The sequence below is a fragment of the Ranitomeya imitator genome, chromosome 3 (genome assembly GCF_032444005.1).
Source record: "Ranitomeya imitator isolate aRanImi1 chromosome 3, aRanImi1.pri, whole genome shotgun sequence".
In the NCBI taxonomy this organism is placed as follows: Eukaryota; Metazoa; Chordata; class Amphibia; order Anura; family Dendrobatidae; genus Ranitomeya; species Ranitomeya imitator.
Window position 1 is genome coordinate 327,110,514 of NC_091284.1, and position 15,428 is coordinate 327,125,941.

Consider the following 15,428-nt stretch of genomic DNA (forward strand, 5'->3'; position numbering starts at 1 on the left):
TTGGCTTTTCGCTTGGCAACACGGACTTTCAACTCCCTCCAAAGGTTTTCTATAGGGTTGAGATCTGGAGACTGGCTAGGCCACTCCAGGACCTTGAAATGCTTCTTACGAAGCCACTCCTTCGTTGCCCTGGCGGTGTGCTTTGGATCATTGTCATGTTGAAAGACCCAGCCACGTTTCATCTTCAATGCCCTTGCTGATGGAAGGAGGTTTGCTCTCAAAATCTCACGATACATGGCCCCATTCATTCTTTCATGTACCCGGATCAGTCGTCCTGGCCCCTTTGCAGAGAAACAGCCCCAAAGCATGATGTTTCCACCACCATGCTTTACAGTAGGTATGGTGTTTGATGGATGCAACTCAGTATTCTTTTTCCTCCAAACACGACAAGTTGTGTTTCTACCAAACAGTTCCAGTTTGGTTTCATCAGACCATAGGACATTCTCCCAAAACTCCTCTGGATCATCCAAATGCTCTCTAGCAAACTTCAGACGGGCCCGGACATGTACTGGCTTAAGCAGTGGGTGTCCTTTGACAGCTCTTTGGTCTTCACCATAGTGGAGTTTGGAGTCAGACTGTTTGAGGGTGTGCACAGGTGTCTTTTTCTACTGATAACAAGTTTAAAGAGGTGCCATTACTACAGGTAATGAGTGGAGGAAAGAGGAGACTCTTAAAGAAGAAGTTACAGGTCTGTGAGAGCCAGAAATCTTGATTGCTTGTTTCTGACCAAAATACTTATTTTCCACCATAATATGCAAAAAAAATGATAAAAAAAACAGACAATGTGATTTTCTGGATTTTTTTTCTCAGTTTGTCTCCCATAGTTGAGGTCTACCTATGATGTAAATTACAGACGCCTCTCATCTTTTTAAGTGGTGGAACTTGCACTATTGCTGACTGACTAAATACTTTTTTGCCCCACTGTATGTATATTCTCTGAAAACAACATACCGTACTAGTTTACTATTCTTTATCTCTACTCTATTGTACATCCCATCAGTATTAGTGTGCCTAACCTTTTGAAGCATTACCACCTTCAAACTGAAGTTCAGTACCACCAAGTTTCTCAACAAGTTGCCAAATCTTTCTTTTAAGCCTTTCAGGAAGTCCAGACCAACACATTGTAATTATTGGAGAGAACTGATATATAATTTTATTATCTAACGTTTTTCTATAACTATGCATATATTTCCTTTAAACAAGAAAGAATAGTGAAAATATTGAATACATAATGATTAGATATCATTTTGCTTTTTGTAGGCATTTACTTATTCTGATTTATGGTTGGGAAGTACTAGTGTAAGAATCAGGGGTTTCCCATAACCCTGCTAAAGTAGAGCAGGTAAACAGATTTCCACATGCTCAACAATGCATAGCAAAACCAAATTACAGCACCAACAAAAAATTACAGAATGTTTTATTTGCCCCTACCCAAAACTCCCTTCACAGAGTGAAAAGAGAAGAAACATTTTTAAAGAATAATTATTGACTTCCACCTTTGCAATGGTTGGACTGTCTAGTCCTAAGAAAACCTAGATGTTCTGCACTTTACTTCCTTTCATATTGTCTTGCTCTGAGCTAAATATTGTTGGCTATATAGCAAAGCTCACATTTGTGCCTACATAACAGATTCCATCATATTGGCATTAAGTATTTAGTGCAGTATTTAGGGCTGCTGCTCTTCCCAGCAAAATTATGCAATCCACGATGGAATCGAACGGGCACCATTATAAGTCAAATAGGGTCTGTCAAGCGCTAGAATTCCATCATTTTTGTTTTTGTTTTTATGCTCCTATGATGGCACCGAATCAAAGAAATTACAACGAACATGTGAAATGAGCCTAAGGATGAGCATATCAACTAGACAACTTAAGTGCCCAGTATTAAGGGCTCAGGGCTGTATTCAGTGGATGTCAAGCTACAGTAATGTATGGCCATTGATGTGCTACCAACTTTTATTTTTCTGACAAGATATCTTCTCTAGTGATGAGCGAGTAAAGTCGTTGCTCGGGTGGTCTCCGAGTATTTGTTAGTGCTCGGAGATTTAGTTTTCATCGCGGCAGCTGAATGATTTACAGCTACTAGCCAGGCTGAGTACATGTGGGGGTTGCCTGGTTGCTAGGGAATCTCCACGTGTTCAAGCTGGCCAATAGCTGTAAATCATTCAGCTGACGCGATAAAAACTAAATCTCCGAGCAGTTACAAATACTCGAGCAACGAGTATCCTCGCTCATCACTAATCTTCTCCATTGGTTGGACAGATCTTTATTTGATTCATTATAAACTTAGTCAAATGTGAAGTTATAGCAAGATACATAATTCTCAAAACTGTAAAATTTTCTGCTTTGGTTTTTTTCTTTCCCTCTGGCAGTCAGCTCTGATCACCAAGGAAAGCTATTCATTGTGATCTCGCAGTCAGTGAATGAAAACAGTCTAGCTTACAACTCACACCCACCTAATACTTATTACATCGAAGAAACTGTCATTTTCACAAGTTAAAAAGGTTACCTTAAAAGTAATCAAAGTTGGCTTCCATCACCTTTTTCAGGCTGCTTTAAGAAGCGCTTCTAGAGAGAGGTCTCTGGGATACTGTATAGTAGAGCAAATTCCTATCAGGATAAGGAGCATTGGGAATGACCATAACTTATTTCTTCACACATTCTAACACATTTACAATGGGAATGAAGCAGGAGAGAAGCCTGCTCTGTTCAGTGAGTCTCCATACTCTGATGTAAAATGCAGCATGATAGTTTACAGCAGCAAGGAGGCTGCCCCTCAGCCTGACAGGATCTTCCTCTACTATACAGTCACTCAGGAACATCTGTCTCGTGCAGTATTTCTTTCAGCTGAAAACCATCCTAGTAAATGCATAGGATGGATTGCAGCCTAAAACAGTTGATAGGGGACATCTTGTATTGCTTCTCAGAGAACCCTTTGAAACAACCCTTTGTGAGCTAAATATAAGAGTGGTACAAATATTTTAGATTTCTAACAGCTTGCTACACTGTATCCGATTAGATTCCAGACTGTTTAGCTAACAAAGGATTGTTTCAATTTTCTAACCGTTAGCAGACCTCTGTTATGAAGCTCTGTCAGTGGTTGCCTGGCAGCTCAAAAATGACGATCATGGACAGGCTTAGCGCAAGCCACTCTGTCCGGAATTCTGGGACACAGGGACCTCTGGGTTGGGGTAATGGAGTCAGATGCTGGCCAACGGTGTAGGCACGTAGGAATGGTTAAATGGCCGGGATAGAACAAGGAGGGCAATAAAGTTACAAAATTAGAAGGCAAAATAATGTTTGTATTCCTGGTTTCTGCCAGATCCTGACCAAGCAAAGCAGGTGCTGAAAGCAGAGGACTGAAACAGAGTAAATAAACTTTTGACTCGCAATGTGAGTCAGAAGTTTAAGCCCTGCCTAAGGTTCACATAAGTCTAAACAACCAATAATGAACTTCAACCGCTCAGCACCAAAACGTCCCAGATATGAAACATGACTGCTTCGTCGCTGCCCTGAGACCTCCATAGCAAAGATGCGGCACCGCCTAGTGACCAAAATGGAAACAGAGGTGATAGGCACCATCAGATGTTTCTCCAATGACGAGCTTATATAGTCACCTGACAATTACAGCAACTTCCGAACAGGATAGACCTCACTTTCAAAACCAGTGCAGACCTCAGGAATGACCTGACGTATGTTGCATCCCAGGTGTCACCAGATAGTGAGTATGACTGCTTTGATTATTTTTAATCAATTCATGCCTAAAAATTTGATTGCCTTGTCGGAGTACCCCTTTAAGTTTTCACTATACAGCAGTCCAGGAACAACTGTAGAGTCCAGGACAAATTTAGTGGACTGCAACTACTGTATCCTAACTAGACAAAGATACACATATATAGGATGGATAAAGCAAGTTTTCATGATCAGAAGTCTTTAACCCCTTTAACACCTGTAGGTTAACGACCAGGCCAATTTTTACAATTCTGACTACTGTCAATTTATGAGATAACTCTGCAACGCTTCAATATATCCCACTGATTCTGAGATTGCATTTTCAAGACATATTGTACTTTGTGATAGTGGTAATTTGCCAAAATTAGGAAAATTTAGCAAACTTTGAAATTTTGTGCCCTTAAATCAGAGAGAAATGTCACACAAAATAGTTAATGAATAACATTTTCCACGTCTACTTTACATCAGCACAATTTTTTTAAACAATTTTTTTTTGTTAGGAAGCTATAAGGGTTAAGAGTAGTGTTGAGCATTCCGATACTGCAAATATCGGGTATCGGCCGATATTCGCTGTATTGGAATTCCGATACCGAGTTCCGATATTTTTGCGATATCGGATACCGGAATCGGAAGTTCCCATAGTGCAATGATGCACTATAATGTAGTGTGGGTGGGCGGGGGTCTGTGTGTGCCTGCCGGGGCTCTGTGCGGTCTGCCAGGGCTTTGTGCAGGCTGCCGGGGCACTGTGTGTGCCTGCCGGGGCTCTGTGCGTGCCTGCCGGGGCTCTGTGGTGTGGGTGATGCGTGGGCGGACACTGTGCGTGTCTGTGTGTGCGGGCGGGGTCAGTGCAGGCCTGCCGGGGATCTGTGCTGGCTGCCGGGGGTCTGTGTGGGCGGGCGGGGTCTGTGCGGCCTGCCGGGGCTCTGTGCTGGCTGCCGGGGGTCTGTGCGTGCCTGCCGGGGCTCTGTGCGGGCTGCCGGGGCTCTGTGCGGGCTGCCGGGGCTCTGTGCGGGCCTGTCGGGGCTCTGTGCAGCCTGCCGGTGCTCTGTGCGTGCCTGCCGAGGCTCTGTGCGCGCCTGCGGGGCTCTGTGTCACTGTTCTATAGGGGAGATCGTCGTGGGACACTCGTTATTAATTGGACTACAGCGGAAAGGTAGTATACGGTTTATTATTTTACGTTTTTTGCAGGCGCTGAAGTGTGGTAAGTATGGTTAAATGAAGAATATTAAAATACTTTTTTTCTAATGTGTGTGTGTGTTTTATTAACCCTTTATTACTATTGGATGAATAATGGATATTATTAATCCAATAATTATTAATCCAATAAATATTGACGCCTCTCCGTTACTAACCCGGCTTAATGGTGAGTTTTGAAAAAAACGGGTCCAGCGGAAAAAAACGGATCCTGTGTAAAAAAAACGGATCCGTCGGAAAAAAACGGATCAGGCAGAAAACACGTATCCGGTGGAAAAAAACGGATCTGGCGGAAAAAAAAAAATCACATCCGGCAGAAATAACGGATCAGTTTTTTTCAAAACTTGCCGGATTGTGCCTGACGGCAAAAACCTGATGTGTGAAAGCAGCCAGATATATGGATAGATACATTTATGTATCTATAGATATATTTATCTATAAATATATCTATAGATATATATATCCATAAATATATAATAGAAAGGCCAATGTTTCTAAGGCTACTTTCAAACTTGCGTTTTTAGCAATCTGTCGCAATCCGTAGTTTTGGGAAAAAAACGGATCCTGCATATGTGCTCACAGGATGCAACTGGCCCAGAGCCCTGGCAGGCCCGCCCAGAGCCCCGGCAGGCCCGCATAGACCCCGCCCGCCCACACAGACCCCCGGCAGGCACGCACAGACCCCCGAGAGGCCCATACAGATCCCCGGCAGGCCCGCACAGACCCCGCCCGCACACACAAACACAGACACGCACAGTGTCCGCCCACGCACCACCCACGCACCGCCCACACTCTTCCCCCCTCCGGAACAGGATGTAGAAGGACAGAAAGGGCTTATTTACATTCCGATATTTATTATTATTATTATTTATTATTATTATTATTATTATTATTTATTATTATAGCGCCATTTATTCCATGGCGCTTTACATGTGAGGAGGGGTATGCATAATAAAACAAGTACAATAATATTGTGTCCCATTGACTTGCATTGGTATCGGGTATCTGTATTGGCGATATCCGATATTTTTTGGATATCGGCCGATCCAATCCGATACTTCTGGATATCGGAAGGTATCGCTCAACACTAGTTAAAAGCTGACCATCGATTTCTCCTTTTTCCAACAACATTTAGAAACAATTTTTTTTAGGGACCACATTTCACATTTGAAGTGACTTTGAGGGGTCTATAACATAGAAAATACCCTAAAGTGACACCATTCTAAAAACTGCACCCCTCGAGGAGCTCAAAAACACATTCAAGAAGTTTATTAACTTTTCAGGAATTTTTTGAATGTGAAAAAAAATTACTTTAGACCCATTTGGTTTTTTTTCACAAGGGTAACAGGAAAAAATGGACTTCAAAATTTGTTGTGCTATTTCACCTCAGCATGCCGATACCCCATATGTAAGGGAAACCCACGGTTTGGGCGCACGGCAGAGCTCAGAGGGATCGCCATTTTAATTTTTTAATGCAAAATTTGCATTATGTATCTAAACAGTGAAAATCACCCACAAGTGACCCCATTTTGGAAACTAGGCCCGTCAAGGAATATATTTAGGTGTTGGGTGAGCACCTTCAACCCCCCAGATGCTTCACAGTTTATGACGATGAGCCGTGAAAAAAAAATAAATAAATAAATCGCATTTTCCCCACAGAAATGTTTTTTAGCCTCAAATTTTGCTTTTTCATAAGGGTAATAGGAGAAATTGCACAAGAAATTGAATGGTGAAATTTCTCCTGAGTATGCACCTCATATGTGGGAGAAAACTACTGTTTGTGAGCACAGCAGGGCACGAAAGCGAAGGAGCGTCATTTGACTTTTTGAAGGTAAAATTTGCTGGAATCATTAGCGGACTACATGTCCCGTTTGGAGAGCTTCTGATGTTCCTAAACAATGAAAATCCCCCACAAGTGACCCCATTTTGGAAACCAGAACCCTCATGGAATATATTTAGATGTGTGGTGAACACCGTGAACCCCCAGGTTCTTCAGAGAAGTTTATAACGTTGAGCCATGAAAATAAATATATCAAATTTTACACACAAAAATGTTATTTTAGCCGAGTACGCCTATACTCCATATGTGGGGGAATACTACTATTGACGCACTGTGCAAAGCTCAGAAGGGAAGAGGAGGCAAATTGGAGCTCAGATTTTGCTGGAATGCTTTGAGGGTGTCATTTCACATTGGCATACATATTTCAGGCACAGTGCAAAGTTCAAAAGGGAAGGACCGCCATACTATAGTGCAGATTTTATTGTTATCGTGCCATGACCCACTGGGAGAGCCCCAGAGTTGCCAGAACAACAGAACTCCCAATAAAAGATTCAATTTTACAAACTACACCTCTCAGCAAATTCATGCAGGGGTGCAGTGATCATATTGACACCACGGGTTTGTGACAGAATTTTATAACATTGGGTAGTGAAGAAAAAATAATTACCATATATACTCGAGTATAAGCCAACCCGAGTATAAGCCGAGCCACCTAATTTTGCCACAGAAAACTGGGTAAGCTTATTGACTCGAGTATAAGCCGGGTATGCATTGTCCCCTCATCCCTGCCCTGCTATGCGTGGCTCCCTCGTCCTGTCCTGGTATGTGGCTTCACCTGTCTTGTCCTGGTATGTGGCTCCCCCGTTTTGTCCTGGTATCTGTGGCTCTCCCTGTTTTATGCATGGGTCCATGGTCCAGCTTGGCTCCCACGCTCCTGTCCTACTCACCATCCTTGCGTGTCACTGCATCTCTGTCCCGGCGCCTGCAGTTCTTCCTTGTTCCTGTGCTCAGCGGTCACGTGGTACCACTCATTAAGGTAATGAATATGCGCTCCACGCCTATGGGAGTGGAGACACGTGCATATTCATTACCTTAATGAGTGGTATCACCTGACCGCTGAGCACATGAACAGGAAGAGCTACCGTCACAGGGACAGAAATGCAGGGACGGAGATGCAGAGAGGAGGGTGAGTATTAATGTCTTCTGGAAGCCAGCGGTTGCAGCAGTCACTGTGCTACAGCCGCCGGCTCCCCTCTCCCCCACAGCCTTTCTGGACAATGACTTGTGTGTAAGCCGAGGGGGTCATTTTCAGCACAAAAAATGTGCTGAAAATCTCGGTGTCATGCCGTTATGTCTGTTTCTGGTTTTCGGCATGACAATGCATATGTTTGCTTTAACCCTTTACTCTTTTCCCCCTAATTTGAGCTGAGATATTGTTGGCTGTTACCTGGATGGAGCCTTCTCAGTTCCCTGCTCTGCTGCGCAGCCGTACATGGTGGTTAGGTCTTTTCTGCTGTAGGACCATCCACATGTGCGGTCCCTGGTTGCTGCTGTGAAGCTGTCTGTGGGTTGTGAGGTCATTTGCAGCTGGTGCATGACTTTCCATGTGGGTCAGTGCATGCAGTTTCTGTCAGGTGCCCTGAGCCTCAGATCCTGCACTGATTGTGCTGTAATGGTTTCTGTTTGTGCTTAGGGCGTGCGGGGCCACACATCCCCTGCTTTTATCAGGGTGAGGGTGTGTACTTCAAATGCTGTCCCCAGCCAATTGCTGAGGGGCAGCTCCTATATAAAGTTCCCCTGCCCTATGGGCGGGGCCTGAGCTACTCACAAAACTCCTGAACTTTGCTATGTGTGTTTGTGTTCCTGCACCTCTCCTGTCTATGTTTTGGTACCAAAGTCTTTGCCTTGATTCCTGTTTTGTCCTGTTCTGGAGCCTGTCCTGGAGGCGGTATATCCAGGCCTGAATCCTTGATCCTGTACCTGTCCTGTACCTGAACCTGTCTGAACTGTGTCTGCTGTGATTATGTCCTGGAATCCCTCTGCATCTGGAGCCTCACTCCCAGTGACTTTGAGTCTCTTGAAACCGGTGTTTCTGTTGAGCATCTACTACTCTGTGCTCTGACTACCATGCGGTGTTAACCCCATCTGGCTCATGTCCAGTACAGCAGTGCTTGCACCATCACACTTGAGTTCCTTCCTAGGTCTGATGCCTGAAGCCTAACGACCGCAGTCTGGAACCTGATGACCGCTGTCTGGAACTTGGAGCCTGATGACTCTGGTGGTGCCTGTAGGTCGTGTCGGATGTCCGGAACCGAACGACTCCTGGCTGATGTCTGCCGGTGACCCTGGGTCCAGATGTCCTGTCTGTACCCTGATGTCCTTCCTGTGTTCGATGTCTTGATGTAACTGATGACCTGGGCTGCCACGCCAGTGTCCCAGCTGATGACCTGGGCTGCCACGCCAGTGTCCCAGATGTCTATCCAGTATTCCTGTGTCCTGATGCCCTGCCTGTGTCCTGAGGTCTTTCCTGAGTCCAGATGTCCTGTCTGTATCCTGATGTCTTGCCTGCGCCCTGATCTCCTCTTGTACCCTGATGTCCTGCCTGGGTCCTGATGTCCCGCCTTTGTGTGCCTCGGTGATCCGTTGGTGCCTTGGGGTCCACTGGGTGGTACCCTTCGGGAGGTGTGAAATCGGGAGCCTGACATCGTCATGTGTTTGTTTATGTACTGTGTGACTTTACTTTAGTAAACTTTACTTTCTCTATACCTGAAGTTGTGCGGTGTAATATAGTCCTTCGTGTCTCTTTCCTTGTCCACATGCTCAGCTGCCACAGAACCCCGGTCTCTGCCCGCCCCTAGTTCGGGTAGGCCCGGGTCCCCCTCTGCGGTTTAAAGGGTCCGTAGTGCGTTCACGGGGGACGCGCGCCCCACGCCTTCTGAGGTTGGTGGGCTTGGGGGCGTCTATGGGCTGGGCTGCATCTGCGGCTGCAGCTGATCATGACACTCGGCTTATACATGAGTATATACGGTACATTTTTACCACCCAAATTTTGTTTTAGCTCCAGACTTTACATTTTCACATAAAACGTGGATAAAAATGGCACCATAATTTGTCCCACAATTTCAACTAAATGTGGCAATACACCATATGTCAGGGGTGTCAAACTGCATTCCTCGAGGGCCTCAAACCATGCGTGTTTTCAAGATTTCCTTAGCATTGCACAAGGTGCTGGAATCATTCTCTGCAGGTGATTAAATTATCACCTGTGCAATGCAAGGAAATCCTGAAAACATGACCTGTTTGCAGCCCTCGAGGAATGCAGTTTGACACCCCTGCCATATGTGGCTGTACAGTACTGCTTAGCCATATGGAGAGACTCAGGAGGGACAGAGCGCTATTTGCCTCCTAGAATAGTTTACAGACTCTATATACAAAGACCCTAATTGCTAGAAGAGCAGAATCCCCCCCAAGTGACTCCATTTTTTAAATATATTCCTTTTGGAATTTATGTAACAGGTGTAGAGAAGTTTTTAATTCCAGAAACAAGCAACAATGAATGTTGCTGAGTGAAAATTGCAAACTGCTGTTGTAGTTACCAGTACGTTGTAGTGACCAGTATATTGCAGTCACTAGTATGTTATGCTCACCTCATGCTTCTGGAGACAAGCATCCGTTAGTTAGGAGGGTTATCATTGCTTCAGAAATGCCAAACATGTGTACGCTATTTGTGGTTTATGTACACTGTGGGGCTCAAAAGGGAGGGCGGGCATTTGAATTTGGGAGCACAGAATTTGCTGAACTTCTTTTGAGGGCCAAGGAGCCATTTCGCTTTTCCAGAGCCTTTGTACTACCAGTAACGGGAAGCCCCCTATATTTCCGCTAACAAATGACAGACCTGAGTGGAGGATTGTTTTTTTTTTGTGGACTGAGTTGAAGCTTTTATTGGAAACATTTTACATAACATTTAGGATCACATTTATCCATCACTCTATGCTGAGCACTTACATCGGGGTTTCCATCTAAATCTCTAAGTGATGTGATTCAGATGAAACCCCCGAGGGTTCCGTTCACTATAACGAGGCAGCAGAGTTACTCTGGATTCTGTCTGGCCTCTATTCATGGTTGTCCATCTTTTCAGAAGTGCACAAAACTGTGGCCGACGGCACTTTTATGCACGTCTAAAAAGATTTACACTGCCCAATGACAAATCCTATGGCGTCCACAGTGCTTCCATTTACCTCATTATAGGGAATCTTCTGATGCGGGTTCTATCTGAATTACATATTCCAGAGATGTACACCCACACCGGGTGTAAGCGCTCAGCGCAGAGCACGCGTTAAATGTTAGCCGAGCGTTACTGCGATCTTTGGGATTAAGAATGAAAAAAAAAAAATCAACAGCAGGTGAACAATTGGTTTTATTTTTTATGCCATTTCTCATGCGGTATAAGCAATTAGACGACTTTATTCTTTGGGTTGGTACAATTACAGCAATACCAGATTTATATTGGAGAGCTATTATTTTTCCATATTTCGGCCCACAGAGTCACGTGAGGGTTTGTTTTTTGCGGGATGAGTTGACGTTTTTATCGATACCATTTTATTGGTACCAGTTGACATTTTTTGATCACTTTCTATTCAGATTTTTGGGAGGCAGACTGAACAAAAACCAGCAAGTCAGGAAGCCTTTTTTTGGGGGGGGAGGAGTTGAAGTATAGATCATTCCGCGTGTGGCAAAATTGATAAGGGACCCTTATTCTTCGGGTCAAGACGATTACAGTGATACCCCGTTTATATCTTTTTTTTTATGTTTTAGCGCTGTTACACGAAAGCTTTCAGCAATTTTACTTTTATTAAAAATATATATTTTTGTCTAGCTTTATTTTGAGAGCTATAGCTTTTTTATTTTTCCACTGATGGAGCTGTATGATGGCTTTTTTGTGGGACAAGATGACGTTTTCAGCGGTACCATGTTTATTTATATTCGTCTTGTTGATCGCGTTTTATTTCACTTTCTGTTTGGCCGTATGATGATAAAGCATTGTTTTTGCCTTTTTTTGTTATGGTGTTCACTAAAGGGGTCTACTAGTGGGACAAAAGCAATACCAAATACAGTATGTGTACTTTTATTGTTTATATTTTTCCATAAAAATATTTTTTTATGGGTATAATATATTTAGATATTTTTTATTTATTTTTATATTTTTACAATTTGTTTTTTTAACTTTTTTACTTTGACCCATTATGGGGCTTTCATTGTTTGAAGGCTGATTGTTTGAATAGCATAGAGATGCAGGAACATCCCTATGCTATGCAAACGGTCAGCGCTGCACTGACAAAGTTGTTTCATCATGCAACGACATCGGGTCACCATGGCAATGATTTGGATCCCGCGATGATGTTGTGGGGTCTGCGATCCAAGGGCAGAGGGGCTGTCTTTCCTCTGCCTGGTCCTGAAATGCTGTGATCAAGTTCAATCGCAGAATTTAGAGGGTTAATGTGCCGGGAGAGGTGCGTGACCGCTCTTGGCACTGAGTGACAGCTGAAATTTGGCAGTCAGCCAACACCTAGCGGTGATCGCACCCACACAGCGTCAGAGCATGCAAAATCACCGACATGTATCCATACAGCACAGGTCATTAAGTTTCAAGTTACAGGGACGTATGGATATGTGACGCCCCGGAGTCCTGGTTGTCACAGTGGCATTGCTTTCCTCACGGGGAGAGTGATGTCATGCTTGAAAGCGATGGAAGGTTCCTCTTAACAGGTACATTCCTCTACACCTAACTTAAGGAAAGCTGCCCTCTCTGGTCAGGATGAGGAGTTAGGTGCTAGGCAGACAGACAGTTGGTGCCAGAAAACAGACTGGAGCAGGCCGAGGCAGAAGGACGGGTGAGGGGCCGTACAGCCTGAAGTGCTGTAGCTCCTAGATAGTGAGATAGAGAAGGAAAAACAGCCTTTAGCTAAGGTGCCAGAGAGCGAAGCACAGGCGAGAACACCAGAGGGAGGACAGCTGGGAACAGACTGTTTCCCTAGCAAAGCACAGACACTGGTAGCCGGAACACCGAGGCTTTTGTGGGACTCTAAGACACAAAGCAGAAACTGGCAGGACAACTGGATTATATAACGTCTGTTCGTCCTAACATCCAGGAGACACAGTGACACATAGAGCCCGGGTCATGATAGAGACCATGTAAAAAGGCTCGAGTCACCTGTCATATGGGTTTGTGTCCCACTTCATTAAAGGACAGAGATAACTGAAAGGACCTTGCTACAAAGCCATAGGCAGTAAGGGACTATAACAACAGCGCTAGAAGAAAGGCTTTTAACTCCACCTGATAAAGCTGGATTCTGAAGTCGCTTCCAAGACAGCCGGACATTGCCTCTACCTGTGATCTGGTGTCCTGGACTGTCGCTACCTGCTACCATCAGTAATCCAGGTAAAAAAAATGCACATCTGTGTCCTTCGTTCATTACTGAACCACTCACCATCTACCATCTATTCACCGGGAGCCCTGGGGACCTACTTCACCAGTGGGAAGTTATACCATCTGGCTGCCATAACATCACCCCAGAGGAAACCTTTAGGCAGCGCTGGTCATCCCTGACCGAATACCACAGGTGGCGTCACAAACTTTCTTTATTTCAAAAACCCCTTTAAAGACAGTCCCTTTTACTTGGGCGCCCAGGGACACGGACCGGGTCGCTGCCACCGTGACCACTCCTGTAATTGTGACCAGGCACGGTACCAAGTACCCCACTTCCCTGACGGGCGACTCAGATAAGTCTCGGGTGGGAAAGGGGTTAACTAAAAATAAAAACAGAGATATTTTGCAAAAACTCTGAATGATCTTTGAATTTCTCTAAATTGTAACAAAAATCACTACAATTAAAGCAATTGTGATGCACTGCAGAGCTGGCTGTCAGTCAGCGACGGGACGAGGTTACAGCCGCCGCTCTTAGGCCGGCGTCACACTAAAGAGGAATACGGACGTATGAGAGGTCCAAAAACAACGCATTGCACACGGACCAATGTTTCTCAATGGGGCAGCTCCTATCTGCCGTATATTTCTCGGCCGTATTTTACGGGCAGAGAAAAATCACAGCATGCTGCGTTTGTCAGCGTATTGCACAAAAAATATATATATACAGTACAGACCAAAAGTTTGGACACACCTTCTCATTTAAAGATTTTTCTGTATTTTCATGACTATGAAAATTGTAAATTCACACTGAAGGCATCAAAACTATGAATTAACACATTTGGAATTATATACTTAATATATATTTTCCCACGCTAGAGTTCATATGAGTTTATGTCACCGGGGGGCGCATCACCGCAAGTCTACGAAGCTACATTACCCTGCATTCCATTCATTCCCCAGGTTTTACAGCCAGGGGCGGCTGCATTAGCAGGCTCCTGGTTGTAAATTTATTTAACCCCTTGTCATACAAATGGGACAAGATTGATTGTATGGATGTAACAAATAGGTATCCAGACATATACTGTATAGTGATCAATATGGTTTCTTGCTTTAGAATATGAGTACAAGGTTATTATCAGACAAAATATGGCTGCAGAAGGAGAATAGTCTAACTGAAACTAGCTTTTATTGTTCACAAAACAGGAGTATAATAACCTTGAAAAAATAGTTGATAAGACACTTGGAAAAACAACTAACTGCGCATGACCTTAAAACTAATCATGCGCTAGAAGGTTCTGGAAGTCTTCATTGCGTATGACGGCGCGTGATGAATTGCGTATGACGGCACGTGATGAATTATATAATGATGATTTTGTAGAATGTACTGCGCAGAAGCGGATATAGTCAGATAAAAAAAGAATATAAAAGAATGGGGCTGATTCAATGAGGTAGGGACTTTCTTCAGACAGGTGAAGCAGATGTGCTGGCCGTCTTGATGCTTTCTCGGAATGTTCCTCCTCACTAAATCGAGGTCCCTCCGATTGAGGAGTGATGCTACAATATCCGGTGATGTATTGATGCTTATTCATTCCTATGTAATTTGTTGTATGTTTATGACATGACTCTGATAGTCACTATATATCCTTTAATTCATGCTTAAAATTGCTATTATAGCGAGCTGTAGGTTTAAATTGAGTTGGTAAGACACCCCTTCTGATGGATTTACATCGTGGGACATGACTGTTTATTTTCCCTTTTTTTCAGAAGACAAGAGTCGTCGGTTGGATTGAGCGTACAATAAAGATGTTAAAACCCAAGTGTATTTATTTCAATAAAATACTTTATTCATAATGTGTTTTTTAACCCTTTATTACTATTGGATTAATAATGGATAGGTGTCTTACTGACACCTCTCCATTATTAACCTGGCTTAATGTCACCTTACAATAGCAAGGTGACATTAACCCTTCATTACCCCATATCCCACCACTACACGGGAGTGGGAAGAGAGGCCAAGTGCAAGAATAGGCGCATCTTACAGATGTACCTTTTCTGGGGTGGCTGGGGGCAGATGTTTTTAGCCAGGGGGGGGCAATAACCATGGTCCCTCTCTAGGCTATTAATATCTGCCCTCAGTCACTGGCTTTCCCACTCTGGCAGAGAAAATTGCGCGGGAGCCCACGCCAGTTTTTTCTGTGATTTAACCCTTTATTTTAATACCTAGAGCTCCCAAATTTTGCACACAGACACATTTGTAATGAAATACTGTATGAAAACCATGTCTCATATCCTGTCGGGT

At 44.0% G+C, this 15,428-nt stretch overlaps 1 protein-coding gene across 1 annotated transcript in view; it reads right to left on the reverse strand.

Moving 5' to 3' along the window:
• The window catches only part of LOC138669863 (arf-GAP with SH3 domain, ANK repeat and PH domain-containing protein 3-like), a 177,785-nt gene that overhangs the window by 66,862 nt on the left and 95,495 nt on the right, over positions 1-15,428 (reverse strand). The window lies entirely within an intron of this gene.